The sequence below is a fragment of the Eschrichtius robustus genome, chromosome 1, assembly GCF_028021215.1.
Source record: "Eschrichtius robustus isolate mEscRob2 chromosome 1, mEscRob2.pri, whole genome shotgun sequence".
Lineage (NCBI taxonomy): Eukaryota > Metazoa > Chordata > Mammalia > Artiodactyla > Eschrichtiidae > Eschrichtius > Eschrichtius robustus.
Window position 1 is genome coordinate 4035823 of NC_090824.1, and position 18919 is coordinate 4054741.

The following is an 18919-nucleotide window of genomic DNA, read 5'->3' on the forward strand; positions in this document are numbered from 1 at the left end:
CTTTGCTCCATTTCCTCACTTCTTTTTGAGTATATCTTTCTATAGCTTTTCTTAGTGGTTGATCTAGTTTATACACATAACTTATCACAGTCTACTGATGTCATCATTTTACTATTTCAAGGGAAGTTTAGAAAAAAACCCATATATATATATATATATATATATATATATATATATATATATACATACATACATATATATAAATAGTCTTTATTGTTCAGGAGTTTTACTATGACATGTCTTGCCATGGATTTATTTGGATTTATATCTCTTTGGAATTCATTTAGTTTCTTAAATATTTAGGTTTATGGTTTTTTTGCCAAATTTGGGGATTTTTCAGCCAGCCTCACCCTATTTCCCCTCTCCTTCTGGGACTCCAGTGACATGAATGTTACATTCATGTTATAGTCACACAGGTCCCTGAAACTCTCTTCATTTTTAAAGTCTATTTTCTCTTTTCAAGTTCAGTGATTCTTCTTTCTGTCCTTCCCATTCTGCTGTTGAGCACATCCACTGATATTTTTATTTTGGCTATTGTATTTTCCCATTCTATAATTTTCATTTGGAATTTTTTTAATATTTTCTATTTCTTTGTTAAAACTTTCTACTTTTCGTTTATTTCAACTATGCTTGTCTATACACTTACCTTTCTAGTTGAGTTTTATACTTTCATGTGTTTTCATGTAACTAATTAACATCCTTTCATTTCAACTTGAAGAATTCCCTTTGGTTTTTCTTGTAAGGTAGGTCTAGGAGATGAACTACCTCAGCTTTTGTTTGTCTAGGGAAGTCTTTATTTTTTCCTTCATTTCTGAAGGATAGTTTTGCCAAATACAATATTCTTGGTTGGCAGTTTTTTCTTTCATATGGGAATATATCACCTCACTCATTTCTGGCCTGCAAGGTTTCTGCTGAGAAATATACTAATAGTCTCATGGGAGCACCCTTGTATGTGATGAGTCACTTTTCTCTTTCTGTTTTCAGAATTCAGGCTTGGAGGAGTGGGGAAAGGGCAGTTGTTACTCAATTGGTGTAAAGTTTCAGTTATGCAAGATGAATTAGTTCAAGAGCTCTCCTGAACAGAATGATGCCTATAGTGGACAACAATTTACTCTGCTCTTAAAATTTTTTAATTTTAAAGTTTGTTAAAATTTTAATTTTGTAAAATCTCAGGTTAAGATTTCTTAACACACCCACACATACACACACAGAGACACAAAGGGGCACAAGGAAACTTTTGGAGGTGATGGATCTATTACCTTGATCATAGTGATTGTTTCACAGGTGTATTCATGTGTATAAACTCATCACATTATATAATCAATGTATGAAGCTTATTGTCTATCAATTATACTTCAATAAAGCTATTTAAAAACAAAAAGTATGAAGAAGTGCTGAAATAAGAAATTGTTAAAAAAAGAAAGAAAGAAAGAAAGAAAAAGAAATGCTAAAGGAAATTCTTACGATGAAGGGATATATTACTAGATAGACTATAGGAGAGAACATGAAGATCAATGAAAATAGTAAATATGTAGTAAATAAAGAGACTATTTTTTCTTAATTTCTTTAAAACAAGTGATTGCTGTTATAACAATGCAGCAATGTAATGTGGAGTTTCTTACATGTAGAAATGAAATATATACAATTGCACAAAAAATGGGAGAGGGGTAAATAACATACTGTTATAAGATTCTTATATATTCAGTGGTATATTATTCGTTCAAGGTAAACGTGCTTACATGTTGTGATCCTTATAGTAACCATGAAAAGAATAATGCAAAGAAATATGCTTAAATATCCAAAATAAGAGATAGAATGGATTGTTAAATATACTTGATTAAGGCAGGAAAGGAGGAACAAAGAAAAAGGACAAAAGGGACAAATAGAAAACAAATAGCTAGATAGTTTATTTAAACCTGACCATATCCATAGTTACATTAGGTATAAACGTATTCTCCTGGTGTTAAAGAGGGACATTTCATACTAGAAGTATCAATTCATTAAGGAGACTTACTAATCCTAAATGCATTTGCACCCTAAAACAGAGCTTCAAAATACACGAAGCAAAAATTGACAAAATAAAGGGAGGGATAACATGTCCAAAATTATAGTTGGAGACTATAATGTTCTTCTTTCATAAATTTGTGGAACAAGTAGACCAAAAATCTGTAAGATATAGGACATTTGAATAACACTCTCCACCATATTGATGTAACTGACATTTATAGACTATTACAGCCAACAAATGCAGAATACACATTCTTTCCTCTTGCCCATGAAACTTCATCAAGACAGAACATATGTTGTGTTATAAAGCAAATTTTAGTATAGTATTTCAGAAGAATTAATGAAGAGTAAGTTCTCTGACTGCAATGGAATTAAAGTAGAAATCAATGCAGAAAAGATAACTAGAAATTTTTGAATTTGGGGATATGAAGCAATGCACTTCTAAATAACCAATGGGTGGGAAAAAAAGACAAGAGAAATTAGAAAAACTCTCAAACTTGATGAAAATGCAACATATCAAAATATGTGGGGTACACACATTTACAAAATACCTAACCAGTAGTCCTCAAAACTGTCAAGATCATCAAAAACAAGGGAAGTCTGAAAAATGGTCACAGAGGAACCTTAAGAGACATGATGATGAAATGTTGTGTGTGCCCTGGATGGGATCCTGGGACAAAAAAAGGGCATTTGGCAAAAACTTAGGAAATCCACATAAAGTATGGACTTTAGTTAATAATGATGTATCAGTATTTGTTCATTAGTTGTGACAAATCTGTCTTATATCTGTATGCATACTTACATCATACCTGTGAGATATTAACAATAGGGAAGCTAGGTATGTAGTATACAGGAACTCTTTGTACTGTCTTTGTAAAATTTTTATAAATCTAAAAGTATTCTTAAAATTAATATTTTAAAAGATATGTGGGACTCAGCTAAATCAATTTTGAAGGAACATTGTAGGTTAAAATGTTTATATTAAAAAAGAATACAAATTTGAAATCAATGACATATCTTCTATGTTAAGGTAGCATGGAAGTAGATTACATAGAATATGGCCAAGCAATACAAAAAATCAAGGAACCCAAAAGTCACTTCTTTAAAAACATTAATAAAATGGATAAAAGTCTAGCAAGACTGATTTTTTAAAATAGAGAAAAAACAAACCTTCAATATCAGGAATGAAAGAGAGACCATCACTGCTATTTTACAGACACTACTAAGATAATAAGGGAATATCATGAGCAAATTTATGCAAATTTATTCAACAACTTATATGAAATGGAAAATTCCCTTGAAAAACTCAACTTACTAAAACTAAGATAAGAAAAAACAGAAAATCTGAAAATTCCTATATTTATTTATTATGGAACTTGAATTTATAATTAAAGGCCCACGAAACTTCAGGCCCAGATGGCTTCATTTTTTATTTCTATCAGACTTTTAAGGAAGAAATAATACCAATGTTAGGCAAAGTTTTTCAGAAAATAGGAATGAACATTTCCCAATGCATTTTATGAGGACCATCTGATACCAAAATCTGAAAAGCATATTATAAGAAACAGAAAATTACAGATCAATATTGTTCAGGGACTGGAGGCAAAAATTTTCAAAATATTAGCAAATCAAATCCAACAGTATATAAAATGATAATACATAATGGCCAAGTTAAGTTTATGTCTGGAATGCAAATTTCAGTTAACAATTTAAAAAATAGTTCAGGGTAAGTCATCCCATTAACAAATTAAGGAGAAAAATTATATGATCACCTATCTGATAGATGCATAAAAAGCATTTATAATGTTCAATGTTTACCTATGATTTAAAAATTTTAAAAAAACTCTCAGTGAACTAGTAATATAAGAAAACTTCCACAAAAAAGGAAATGTACCAAAAAAAAAAAAAACAACCCTATAGCTAATATCACACTTGATAGTGAAAGCCTGAACTTTCTCCCCCAAGATGAAAAATAAGGCAAAGATTTTCACTCTTACTACTTCTATTCCACATTGTTCTGGAGGTCATAGCAATTGCAATAAAGCAAGGAAAGTGTAAAAGATATAAAAATTAGAAAGAAAGAAGTAAATTTTCTTTATTCTCAGATAACATGATTCTGTATATGAAAATCTCTAAAAAAAATCTACCAAAAAAAAACTTTATTCTAGAAGTAATAAGTTAATTTAGCAAAGTTTCAGGATAAAAGGTGAGTATACAAAAATCAAATTTATTTCTAAATGCTAGCAAGAACAACTGAAAAATGAAATTGAAACATAATACCATTTAAAAGAACATAAAACATTAACTTCTTAGGGATAAATTAAACAAAATGAAAATTAAATGTATTGTGTTCATAAATTAAAGAAGACGCAAATACATGGGGAGCCATGCCATAGTCATAAGTCGGAGACTCAATGTTATTAAAATGTCAATTCTCCCCATATTGGTCTACGGATTCAACATAATCTCAATCAATATCTCAGCAGGCTTTCTAATAGAATTTGATAAACTGATTCTAAAATTTATATAGAAATGGACTTCCACCTCCAGCTAAGATGGAGTAACAGGGATCAAATGCACTCTTTCCTCTGATACAACAGTAATAAGACAAACATATAAAACAATGTTTTTCAAGACCCTCAACATCAGGCAAAGAAGAACAGTGATCCCTGAGAGACAGGAAACAATTGAGGTGATCCCTACACTGTCCAAGCTTCTTGCCTTGAGACAACTTGTAGGCTATGGTGCATTCGGGGGAGCCCAGGCAGAGTGGGGCAGAGTCCCTGATTTGAGGATCTCAGATGAGGGTCCAGGGAGACCAAGATGGCTAGAGCTCACAGGACAGAATGCCGGAGAGGAGAAAGCAGTGTAGAGAAAGAACCCCTGGGATCTGCAGAAGGTCCCCTTGAGTATTCACTGAGTGTCCATTAGCACATTCATGTAAGGAAACCACCCAAGGCTGGGGAAAGAATGGCTTGAACAGATTAGCGGTAAGAGTGCTTGGTGCTCACACAGAACTGGGAATATTGTCTCTTCCAACAGCCAGGCTGGAAAATCTCATAATTCATGGAGCTTTGAGTAAAGTACTTGGAAAGATCTGGCCTGAGCAGTGGGAAATGATCAGCCTTTATCAGGGCTGTGACTAGGGTGAGGCAAGTGAAACCCTACAGCACAGTATTGGAAACCCTGCACTAGGATGACTCAGGACAAGTGCCTCCTTCAATTTTGCAGTCCAGGCACCTCCTTTTCTCCGTCTCAGTACCACCGCCCCAGATTAAACACCACTGTGATCTCACCTAACAAATCACAGAGACAAGAGCCAAAGGATCAAACAGTTTGCAAGCAATTTAACTGCATCTCAGAACACAGCTCAAGAATATTTATGTTTATTCTTCCAGCACCCAACAAGGTAAAAATCACAATGTCTAGAATCCAAACAAAGATTATCAGGCTGCAAATTAGCAGAAACATAAGTCCCATAATGAGGAGAATAATCAGTCAATCAAAACCACCCCAAAACTGTGTTTGAACTAACAGACAAGGACATCGAAGCAGTTATGATAACTGTATACCATATGTTCAAAAGTTAAGTAGAGCCATGGAGAATATAAAAAAGATGCAAATTGAATATCTAGACATGAAAACTGCAATGAATGTGATGAAAAATCTACTGGATGGAATTAACAGCATATCAGACATTGCAAAAGAAAAGAAGAGTGAATTTTCAGATGTAGCAATAGAACATACCCAATATGAAACATACAGAGAAAAAACTGAGTAGAAGAAGCATCAGTGTGCTATAGGACACCTTCAAGTCTAATACACATGCCCTTGGAGCACCTGAAAAAGAAGAAGTCTCTTGTTCATGAATCAGAAAACTAAGTATTGTTAAAATTGCAAATCGATCCAAATTGATCTATAGATTTAATGTAATCACAATAAAAAACCCAACAGCCTTTTTTTGGGTAGAAATGGAAAAGCCGATTCTAAAATTTACATAAAAATGCATAGGACCTAACATGGCCAAAATAACTTTGAAAAAATAAAAGTAAAGTTAGGAGGTTAACTCTGATTTCCAGACTTATTAAAAAACTATCATGTAAAAACACTAACTTGAAAAGATATATACACCACCCCATGTTCATTGCAGCATTATTTGCAATAGCCCAGACGTGGAAACAACCTAAGTGTCCATTGCTGGATGAATGGATGAAAAAATGTGGTGTATATATACAATGAAGTACTATTCAACCATAAAAAAAGAATGAAATCTTGCCATTTACAACAACATGGATGGACCTTGAGGGCATTATGCTAAGTGAATTAAATCAGACAGAGAAATATAAACACTGTATGATCTCCCTTACATGTGGAATTAAAAACAAACAAATGACACAAACATCAACAAAAACCAAACTCACAGATACAGAGACTAGACTGGTGGTTGCCAGAGGTGGGGGTGGAGGAGCGGGTAAAGTGGGTGAAGGGGTCAAAAGGTACAATCTTCAGTTATAAAATTAATAAGTCAATGGGATGTAATGTACAGCATGGTAACTATAATTAATGATACTGTGTTGCGTATTGGAAAGCTGCTAAGATAGTAGATATTCAAAGTCCCCATCACAAGAAATAATGTTTTGTAACTATGTAAAAAAAAAAAAGCTATAGTATGATATGGACCAAAGATGGACAAATAGTTTAATGGAACAGAACAGTGAGTTTAAAATTGGACCGCAAAACTGATTTTTTACAAGAGTACAAAAATGGGGAAATGGAGGTCTTTTCAACAAATGGTGCTTGGTCGATTGGGTACCAGTAGCCCATAAGTTGAACTTTGATCTGTAACTTGCACCATATACAAAAATTAACTCAAAACAGGTTTTAGACCTAAATGCAAAACCTAAAACCTTAGATCTTCTAAAGGAAAATATAAGAGAAAATTTTTGTGACCTTGAGTTAGGCAAAGATGTCTTGGATATGATATTAACAGTGTGATTCACGAAAGAACAAACTGATAAATTATGCTTCACCAAATTGAAAACTGCTCTTCAAAAGACACTCTTAAGAGAATGAAAGGACAAATTACAGATTAGGAGAAAATATTTTCACAGCATATATCTGATAAAGGACTTGTATCTAGAATATATAAAAATGTTCAAAACTCAATAGTAAAAAAACAAAACCTGTGCTTGCTTCGGCAGCACATATACTAAAATTGGAACGATACAGAGAAGATTAGCATGGCCCTTGCGAAAGGATGACACGCAAATTCGTGAAGCGTTCAATATTTTTAGACAGCCTCTTCAATAAGTGGTGCTGGGAAAACTGGACAGCTACATGTAAAAGAAAGAAATTAGAACACTCCCTAACACCATACACAAAAATAAACTCAAAATGGATTAAAGACCTAAATGTAAGGCCAGACACTATAAAACTCTTAGAGGAAAACATAGGCAGAACACTCTATGAAATAAATCACAGCAAGATCTTTTCTGACCCGCCTCCAGACATTTTAAAACTCTTAGAGGAAAACATAGGCAGAACACTCTATGACATAAATCACAGCAAGATCCTTTTTGACCCACCTCCTAGAGAAATGGAAATAAAAACAAAAATAAACAAATGGGACCTAATGAAACTTAAAAGCTTTTGCACAGCAAAGGAATACATAAACAAGACGAAAAGGCAACCCTCAGAATGGGAGAAAATATTTGCAAATGAAGCAACTGACAAAGGATTAATCTCCAAAATTTACAAACAGCTCATGCAGCTCAATAGCAAAAGAACAAAAAACCCAATCCAAAAATGGGCAGAAGACTTAAATAGACATTTCTCCAAAGAAGATATACAGATTGCTAACAAACACATGAAAGAATGCTCAACATCACTAATCATTAGAGAAATGCAAATCAAAACTGCAGTGAGGTATCTCCTCACACCAGTCAGAATGGCCATCATCAAAAAATCCACAAACAATAAATGCTGGAGAGGGTGTGGAGAAAAGGGAACCCTCTTGCACTGTTGGTGGGAACGTAAATTGATACAGCCACTATGGAGAACAGTATAGAGGTTCCTTAAAAAACTAAAAATAGAACTACCATATGACCCAGCAATCCCACTATGGGGCATATACCCTGAGAAAACCATAATTCAAAAAGAGTCATGTACCAGAATGTTCACTGCAGCTCTATTTACAATAGCCAGGATGTGGAGGCAACCTAAGTGTCCATCGACAGATGAATGGATAAAGAAGATGCGGCACATGTATACAATGGAATATTACTCAGCCATAAAAAGAAACGAATTTGAGTTATTTGTAGTGAGGTGGATGGACTTAGAGTCTGTCATACAGAGTAAAGTAAGCCAGAAAGAGAAAAACAAATACCGTATGCTAACACACACATATGGAATCTAAAAAAGAAAAAAAAAAAGGTTCTGAAGAACCTACGGACAGGACAGGAATAAAGATGCAGACATAAAGAATGGACTTGAGGACACAGGGAGGGGGAAGGGTAAGCTGGGATGAAGTGAGAGATTGGCATGGACTTATATATACTACCAAATGTAAAACACTAGTGGGAAGCAGCCATATAGCACAGGGAGATCAGCTCGGTGCTTTGTGACCACCTAGAGGGGTGGGATAGGGAGGGTGGGAGGGAGACACACGAGGGAGGATATATGGGGATGTATGTATATGTATAGCTGATTCACTTTGTTATAAAGCAGAAACTAACACACCATTGTAAAGCAATTATACTCCAATAAAGATGTTAAAAAAAAAACCTGAATTTTTAAAGTGCACAAAATACTTAAATATACACTTCACCAAGGAAGACATATAGATGGCAAATAAACAGAAAAATAGGCTCAACGTTAGTATCATATATGAACTACAGATTAAAACCACAGCATGAAGTTTTCTTAAAAAAACAAAAAATAGAGCTATCATATGATCCAGCAATCCCACTCTTGAGCTTATGTCCAGAGAAAACCATAATTTGAAAAGATACATGCACCCCAATGTTCATAGTAGCACTATTTACAATAGCCAAGGCATGGAAGCAACTTAAATGTCCATTGACAGTTGACTGGATAAAGAAGATGTGGTATATATATATAAATGGAATATTACTCAGCCATAAAAAAGAATGAAATAATGCCATTTGCAGCAACATCGATGGACCTAGAGATGATCATACTAAGTGAAGTAAGTCAGAGAAAGACAAATGTCATATGATGTCGTTTATATGTGAAATCTAAAAAAATGATACAAAAAACTAAAATCTAAAAAACTTATTTACAAAACTGAAACAGACTCACAGACATGGAAATCAAACTTATGGTTACCAAAGAGGAAAGCAGGGGAGGAATAAATTAGGAGTTTTGGATTAACATATACACACTACTGTATATAAAATAGATAACCAACAAGGATCTAGTGTATAGCACAGGGAACTCTACTCAATATTCTGTAATAACCTATATGGGAAAAGAATCTGAAAAAGAATAGATATATGTAAATGTATGATTGAATCACTTTGCTATACACCTGAAACTAACACAACATTGTAAATCAACTCTACTCCAATATAAAATAAAAGTGAAAAAACCACAATGAAATACCACTGCATGCTAAAGTGTATGGCTAAAATGAAAAGACTGACCAAACCAAATGCTGACAAAAATGTGGAGCAACTGAAACTGTCATATGTTGCTGGTGTGGATGCAAAACAGCACAGCCACTTTGAAAAACAGTTTGGCGGTTCCTTAAAAAGATAAACATACCCCCACCATATGTTCTGGCCATTCCACTCTCAGATATTTACACAAGACAAAAGAAAGCATATGTTGACAAAAATACTTGTACATGAATATTCATAGTGGGTCTGTTTTTAATACCTCCAAGTGGGAAGCAACCCCAAATCTCCAGCAATCAGTAGATGGATAAATAAATTTTAGTAAATTCATACAATGAAATGCTACTGAGCAATGAAAGAAAGGAATTATTGATACACTTAATATGTATGGATCTCAGAAAAATTGAGTGAAAGATATCAGATAAAAACAATGTACATATAGTAGATTCCATATAAGTAAACTCATACTAATCTGAGTGCAGAAAGCATATCAGTGGTTGTCTGGAGGGAGGGGGAGGAGGGAATATAGCGATTACAAAGGGACCAAAGGAAACTTCAGAGGATGATGGATATATTCATTTTCCTGATAGTGGTGATGGTTTCACAGGTATATACATATATTTCAAATCCTATCAAATTGTACACTTAAAATATATGCAGTTAATTGTATGTCAGTTATTATATCTCAGTAAAGCTGTTCAAAAATTTATATGGAGATATAAAGAAACTAGAATAGCCAACACAAGAATGTAGTAGATAAACAATGTTGATGGACCTGCACCACTTGATTTCAAGAATGGCCATAATGCTACAGTAATTATTTCAGCATGGTATTGGCGTGTGGTTAGACAAACAGATAATGTAACAGAATATAGAGTCTAGAAATAGATTCACACATATATGGCCAATTGAAATGTGATGAAAGCTCCAGTGTAATTCCATGGGGAAAGGAAGCTCTTTCCAACAAATGATACTGGAACAACTTGATAACCATATGGGAAAAAAATGAATCTTGACTCTATCGTCACACCATACAAAGTTGTTTTGATGTGGATCACTGACCTAAATTTAAAAGATAAATCACTGGAAAATATCTATGAGACCTTGGTGTGAGCATGGATTCTTAGAGAGGGTCCAAAAATGCTAACTATAAAGGAAAAGAATGATAAACTGGATTTTATAAAAATTAAAGATTTCAGCTCTGCTCATTAAAAGACTCCTTTTAGTAAAGTGAAAATGCAAGCAACAGATTGGGAGAAAATATTTACAGTACATATATTTGAAAAAGGACTTATAGCCCAAATATATACATAACTACTATAAATCAAAATGAAAAAGATAGCCCTATAAAATATGAGCAAAATATTTGCATAGATACTGTTGTGGTCCGCACGCGGGTTGGAAAAGAATTTCCAGACACAAGGCAGAATGTAAGGAAGATAGCGTTTATTCAAGAGAAGGGTCGCTGCAAGAACAGCTGGCCGACTTCCTGGTAGCCGGGGAGAGCCGACAAAGAGCATGGGTTGCTTGCCTGTTTTTATAGCCAGGGAACCTGTTAAGTCATCTGCTGACTGGGCAGAGTATGTATACTGTCAGTGTGCTGAGCGGGAGAAAAACGGGGCAAATGTCTTTCCTTATATGGGATGGGAAAGGGACAGGGCATGCTGCTTGGGAGGGCTCTGGGGCATTGCAATGGTCACATTGTGACAGAGTGATAGGAGTCCTGCAACTCTTTGTTCCAGCAATATTGGCCCTTTGAGTTTATCTTGTTCTTTGTCCTTGGAGCACACCACAGATACTTCACCAAAAAAGATATACAAATGGCCAATATGTTTGTGCAAAGGTACTTAGCATTATTAGTGACCAGAGAAATGCAATTTAACACCACAATGAATTTAGCCCATTTCATCCCCACAGAATGACTAAAATTAAAAACTGACAATATCAAGGGCGGCTGAGAATATAGAACAATCAGGCTTCTCATAATTTGCTGTGAAAATGTCAAGTGCTACAACCACTTTGGAAAATCCTTTAACGATTACTTATACAAGTAATATACACTTAGTTCATAATTAAGCAGTTCTATTCTTAGCTACTTACCTAAGAGATATGAAAACATAAAATACTTGTATAAAATTATTCATAGAAATTTTATTCATGATAACTAAAAACTAGAAATAGCCCAAATGACCAACAGCAGGAGAATGGATAAATTGTGGTTTACTACTTGGCAGAAAAAAGGAATGTGTGATTGATACATGCAAGACCGTGAATGAATATCCAAAGCATTATGCTGCATGAATAAGTCTTGAAAACAAATGAATGCCTACCGTACAATTCCATTTACGGGAAGTCCTGCAACAGGCAAACTAGTTATTGTTGGAAAGTAAGAACAGTGAGTGGAATGGGCCATGTGGTAATTTATCTGGGGTGAAGAAATGTTCCACATCTTGATTTGGGAGTTGGGTACACGGTGTACACATTTGTCAAAATCATCAAACTGTATACTTCTAATCTGTGCATTTAACTATGTGTAAATTAGGCCTCAATGAAAAAAGTATTGTGGAAAAAAAATATAGCAGTCACGAACATATGTTCTCCTAAAAAGATAATGTTGGAATACACGAAACCACAGGCAATGAAACTGTGGATTAAACTAGATAAATCAACAATTAAAACTGTCATTTAAAATCCCCCTCTTAGAAACTGATAAATCAAGCAGTCAAAAACATAAAACAAAGAGACAGAAGATTGGAATAACATAATAAACTTGAGCTCTTAAGAAATTGAAATAACAATCAAAGACGTTCCCCTCAAAAAATCCTCAGCGACAGAGAGCTCTAGATGAGAGTTCTACGAAACAGTTAAGGATCAAATAAATACTCTTAGAGAAGTCGTTCCAGAAAACGAAATAGAATATAAGGGAAATCTGCCAACTTATGAGGTGAAAATAACATTTATCCCAAGTTCAGATATGGCCAATACAAGGAAAACAATAGGTCTATTTCACTTATAAAAATAGAGGCAAAATTCCAAGTAAGCTGCTAGCTAATTAACCCTACAGAGTATTTTGAAAAATGATCTAGTTGAGTTTATTCCAGGACTGCAAGAACACCAGAAATTCTCTCAAGGTTATTTACCATATTATCGGACCAAAGGAGCAAAATGACTCTTAACAGATGCAGCAAAGTATTTGATAAAGTTCAGCATTTTTTTGTGATTTTAAAAAATCCTCAGGAAACGCTGAGTAGAAATGAACACTCTTAATGTGATAAAGGTTTTGCATATTAAAAGTTTCCAGAAAACCTACTCCTCTGTAGACAAACTTTAGATTCATTTCTTTTAATGCTGGAAACAGAACAAGTAGAGACACCACAGCTATACACGCTAATTACAGGAGGCTCTGGCTAATTCCATAACATGAGAAAATGAAGGGATCGGAAGGGAAGTGGGAAGAGGCACCTCTGTCATTACCCACAGATTATATATCATCTTCCTAGAAACCCACCAGAAAGAACAGAAAATTGATTAGAACTAATAATAGAGTTTAGCAAGATTGCTGAATACAAGATCAACTTACTAAAATTAGTGGCTTTCCTCTATACCAGTATTAACTGATTAGAAATATAATAGAAAAAGAGATACACTCACAAGAAGAACAAAAACTATGAAGTATCTAGAAATTAAGCCAGAAACGAATGCAGAAAACCATTATAAAGGAAAAGAATTAAAATTTAAGAAATGTAAAGTCCGCAAAAGAAGACATGAAAATATGGAGAAAGAAAATTGAAAACATTTGAAGGACATTGTATTGGTCCCCTTGGGCTGCCGTCACAAAATACCATCGGCTGGGGATGGGGACATGGAGCTTGAATAAGAGAAATGTACTTCTCCCAGTTCTGGAAGCTGAGAGTCTGAGATCAGGGTGCCAGCATTGTCAGGCTCTGGTGAGAGCCCACTTCCTGGCTTGCAGACGGCTGCCTTCTTGCTGGGTCTTCACACGTTGGAGCAAGCAAGAGAGAAAGTTCTCTGGTGTCTCTTCTTATTAGGGGACTAATGTCCTCATACGGACCCACCTTTATGACCTCATCTAAACCTAATTACCTCCCCAAAGCCCCATCCCAAGCACCATCATGTTGGGGGTTAGGGCTTCAACATAAGCATTTGGGGAGGACCCAAACATTCATTCCATAACAGACTTAAAGGAAAACATGAATAAAATGGAAAGAGAGACTCTTTTTATGGGTGCTTAAAATTGTAAAAATGGCAAATCTTCACACATTAATCTATAAATTCCATGTAATTGTGTGAAACTACCAGCTGAATTTTTGGATGGACTTCAACTCATTCTAAGCCAGAATGTCCCCAAATTGCCAAGTCTGGTTTGAAAGAGAAGGGCTCAGAGTTGGTGGTGGTGGCTGGCCGTATGATGGAGACATCCTGCAAAGACAATGGATTCGTTTTCACTGCTGTGTAACAAATTAGTACAAACTCATGACTCAAAGCAATTTGTTATCTTCTAGTTCGGTGAGTCAGAAGTCTGGGGTAGTGTGGCTGGGTTCTCTGCTCGGGGGGGGGGGGTCTCTCAATGTGGGTGTCAGCTACTTCTTTCCTCTCTAGGAGCCCAGGGAAGAATACACTTCCAGGTTCACTCAAGGTGTTGGCCAAAGTCAGTTCCTTGTGGTTGTAGGACTGAGGACCCCATTTCCTTGCTGCCTGCCAGCCTGGAGCTGCTCTCATCATCTAGGGGCCACCTGCATTCCTTACCAGGTGGGCCCGCCATCTTTAGAACCAGCAATAGAGGAGCTCCTTTACACTGAATCCTGCTCACATTTGAAATTACAGGAGTGATGCCTCCACCATAGGACTCTAGGGGAGGGGATTATACACAGCAGATGCACCAGGGTGGCCTCTTGGGGCAACCTTAGAATTCCATCTACCACACCATGATAGAAAAAACAGAATAGAGAGCTTAAAACCCCACCCTTTATATATGGAAACATAGCATATAAGAGAGATGGAATCACAAACCAGACGGGAAAGGATAAATTATCTGATTTCCACCATAAGGAAAGTTGACTATACAGAGGAAAACATTAGACTGATTTCCTATGATCTCATACCACACACATGGTGAATCTAGATGGGTTAAATATAAATGGATTAAATACTCTGGGTGAGGAGTAAAACTATAGAACTATTAGAAAGTGTTCAGCATACTCTTGCAACCTTCAGATAGGGTGGGACTTCTGAAATATGGTCCTTTACACATCACAACCCAGAGGATGACTTGCTGATGGGTTTGACTACATCAGAATTAAAGATGTTGGTCCGTGGGAAATAGGGTTAACAGGCAGAGGACAGATGGTATTGATAATATGGTGTTTACAATATTGGAATTGATAAAGGTTTACTATCTAGAACATGCAAGGGTCTCTGACAAATCAATAAGGGATGGGCAGCCCGCAGAGGACAATGGACAATTCGAAGAAGGAAAAACCTGAAAAGTGAATGAGTCTGTGAAGAGACACTCAATTTCACTAGTAATTTGGGGGGAAATGCAAAAATAATAATAAGGTGCCGATTTTGTAAAAAATATGCGTTGGGTAGTACAAATGTTGGTGGAAATGAGGGGATCTGGGGACGCTAATGCTCTGAGCCTTGCTGGCGGACAGTCTGGCAGCACGTTTCACATTGTGCTGTGTGGCTTGTGACTCGATCACCCCCCTCCTTAGTCCACGACGGGGCCAGAACCAGGGGACACACAAAGGGACCTTCGTTGCAGCCCTCGATGTGGAGAAGACAGCCCACGTTCCACCGCAGGGGAAGGAGCGGGGAAGATGAGGGCGCAGGGTGCGGAATTCTGTAGCATCATTTAAGTCTCTGAAGGAGTAGCGTACACAGCAACAAGCAGCACGGACAGATTTTTAAGGCATATTGTTGAATGCAAAAAAGTAAGAAACAGGAGCTTTATAGCACAACAAAATGTACTTACAACTGAAACAACACTTACCAAAAAAACATAACAGTTAAACGTGTTTTTCAAAGTTAAATACTTACAGGCAGACCTCATTTTATTGCGCTTCGCAGATACTGCCTTTTTACAAATTAAGGGTTTGTGGTGACCCAGAGTCAAGCAAGTGGATCGGTGCTATTTTTCCAACAGCACTTGCTCGCTTTGTGTCTCTGTGTCACATTTTGGTAATTCTCGCATCATTCCAAACTTTTTAATTCTTATTATATTTATTATGATGATCTGTGATCAGTGATCTTTGATGTTACTATTTCAAGAAGATTACCACTCGCTGAAGGCTCAGGTGATGGTCAGCATTTTTGAGCAATAAAGTATTTTTTAATTAAGGTGTGTACATTGTTTTTTAGATATAATGCTATTGCACACTTAATATGCTTAACAGTATGGTGTAAACAGCACTTTCTTTTTCTTCCAGTTTCATTGAGATGTAACTGACATAGAGCACTGTATAATTGAAGGGCTACAGCATCATGATTTGACTTACATACATCATGACATGATGACCACAATAAGGTTAGTAAACATCCATCATCTCCTATAGATTCAAAATTAAATAGAAAAAAACTTTTTTTCCTTGTGGTAAGAACTCTTAGGATTTATTCTCTTAACGTTCATATATAACATACAGTAGTGTTCATTATATTGATATTTATTATGTTGTACATTACATCCCTATCACCTGTTTATTTTATAACTGGAAGTTTGTACCTTTTGACGGCCTTCATCCAATTCCCCCTCCCCACACCCCCGCCTCTGGTAGCCACAAATCTGATCTCTTTTTCCATGAGTTTGTTTGCTTTTGAATTATAACTGACATAACACTATGTTAGTTCCTTAACAGTATAATGTAAACATAACTTTTATATGCACTGGGAAACCAAAAAACTCGTGTGATCTGTTTACTGGGATAGTGGCTTTATTGCGGTGGTCTGAAACCCAACCTGCAGTATCTCCGAGGTCTGTCTGAATTCAAGAATGTACATGAAATAATTCCAGTGAGCGTCTTCAGAGGCAAGGCAGAAATAAAGATGAAAATTGGGGACAAAAGGTGAAGATTAATAACATGAAAGATAACAAACAGTTAATAACTGTGTGCTGTGATGAACTCAATTGTCTGAAGCTAAGATACAAATTAAAAAAGATACACACCGTGAGATGTGGAGCCTGGTCTCCAAGGTGCTCCCAGCTCCAAAGTTCTCGGTGACACTCCCAGAAAGCCCTGTCTTCCTCTGCTTGGACATTCTTTTATGCGGGAGCCTGTCGGCTGTCCTAGTGCTTTCCCCGGAGAGGGACTTTTCTGGGGGTCGAGGGGAGGTGGGTGAGGTGGGCTATGTCACACTGTTACACTATTCCCACCACTTGTCCCTCTCGGCTGCAGGATTGCCTTCTCCATCCGTGAAGGCCAGCAGGAACAGATTTAAGAGCTAGAGGCTGTTTCTTCGTGATCCCAAGGCCAGCAATGCCAGGGATGGGGGCTGAGCTGACTGCCCGGGGTGCAGAGCAGAGAGAACAAGGAGAGAACGAGGCCGCCAAAGATGGATGTGTAAGGGTGAGCGGACTTAGATGCCACTGAAACATGGGGGCTGCTTGTTTCTAGAGCATAACCTCACCTAACCTACCTGACAAAGGGCTTCCCTTAGGGGATCCCATCCCAGTTTTCTTCTTCTCTGTAATCCGGAAAGTTTTAAGACTTGACCACGGTCTGGAGAGACAAGAAGATTCTGATCAACTTTCCAACCAGCCCACACTCTGCTGGAGTGGTCATTACTACTGGCCCTTAGACGGCTCATGTCCAGAGAGTGTGGACCCGCGACGGCTGCCCCCGTCTCTCAGGAAGTAGCTGTCGGTGTCCTGCGGTTTTGACATGCACAAGAGCCTTCTCGAGTGTCTGTAATATTGGACTCCATCATCCCAGCAGATAAAGAGCTGAGCCCTTGGGGATGGCATGAAAGACAGGAAAATGAGGTGGTGACTAAGGTCCACCCACCTGGGCTGCAATTATTCAATTTTCCTGGAAAATCAGCATCATCAAGATGAATACTTGGCTGATTTCAGGGCAGATGAATGCACTTGATAAGAAGTGCATTAATTCCCACTTATCCCTTGATGAGCTTCACCGGAAGCTTGCTAATTAACCAGCCAGGTCTGGCTATCCTGCCGTGTCAATTTCTCCCCAGACCAAAGGAACTGCGGGTTTGATGAGATTCACACTTTATGTTCCTTGTTCCTTTTCAGATTCTTCAGATACAACCTTCATTCCCTGGTATGGACAAAAGTGTGTCCCCACACCAAAGTTCATATGTTGAAGTCCTAACCCCCAGTACCTAAAATGTGACTGTCTTTGGAGATAGGGTCCTTGTGATGTAATAAGTGACAGTGAGGTGCTTAGGGTGGGTCTTAATCTAATCGGACTGGTGTCCTTCTAAGATAAGGGGAAATTAGGACACAGACCCTGACAGAGGGACGATGATGTGAAGACACAGAGAAGAGAAGAAGATGGCCATCTACAAGCCGAGGAGAGAGGCTTAAGAAGAAACTAATCCTGCCGGTATCTTGATCCCTGACTTGCCAGGCTCTAGAATTGTGAGAAAATAAGTGTCTGTTGTCGGAGCTGCCCCGTCTGTGGTATTTTGTCATGGCAACTGGTGCAGACTGACCCATCCCCTATTTAGCATCTCTGGTAAATTCCACACCCTCCAACCTGCCCATACTGGCCTTTGGGGGCATATTTTGTCGATTCCCATCCCTACCCTCAAATCCTGCATCTTTCCAAGGAGGTGTCTGTTTTCTAATCACAGGTCCAAAAAATATGGGCGCTCCTTTCTCCTGGAGGCAACCCGTCCCCCCTCTGCACAAGACACCCATTTGATGGCCTGTGTGCTGGTTGTGGGGTGTGTTCCCCCCAACCCTGAGGTGTTCCCTGCACATGTCACACCCCTTTGTTCTGTGTCACCTCCAAGGAGAAAGCTGAAAGTGACGGGGGCTTGTGACGGAACTACCCAAAATAGGAATAAGAAGGAAAAGGGTACAGGAAGTAGCAGGGTGGGCTTGCAGTAAAACAGCTAAGGGATGTGCTTCTTGGGCCCGTGGTGAACCTGGAGGCTAACGGGTTGTCTCTCATGGCCTTGGAGGATTTCCTGAATTCAGGCTCTGGGGGTGGATTTTCTAGAGCCAAGTTCACAAAACCAGGTGCCAACATGCCAGCACTCAGTGAGAAACAGCCTGCCATGTGGCCTGGACG

At 37.4% G+C, this 18919-nt stretch overlaps 1 non-coding gene across 1 annotated transcript; it reads left to right on the plus strand.

Moving 5' to 3' along the window:
* Nucleotides 1-7192: 7192 nt before the first annotated feature.
* On the plus strand, nt 7193-7299 carry LOC137754181 (U6 spliceosomal RNA). The gene has a single exon (XR_011071759.1). It is a non-coding gene; the product is annotated as a U6 spliceosomal RNA (small nuclear RNA).
* Nucleotides 7300-18919: the final 11620 nt, after the last annotated feature.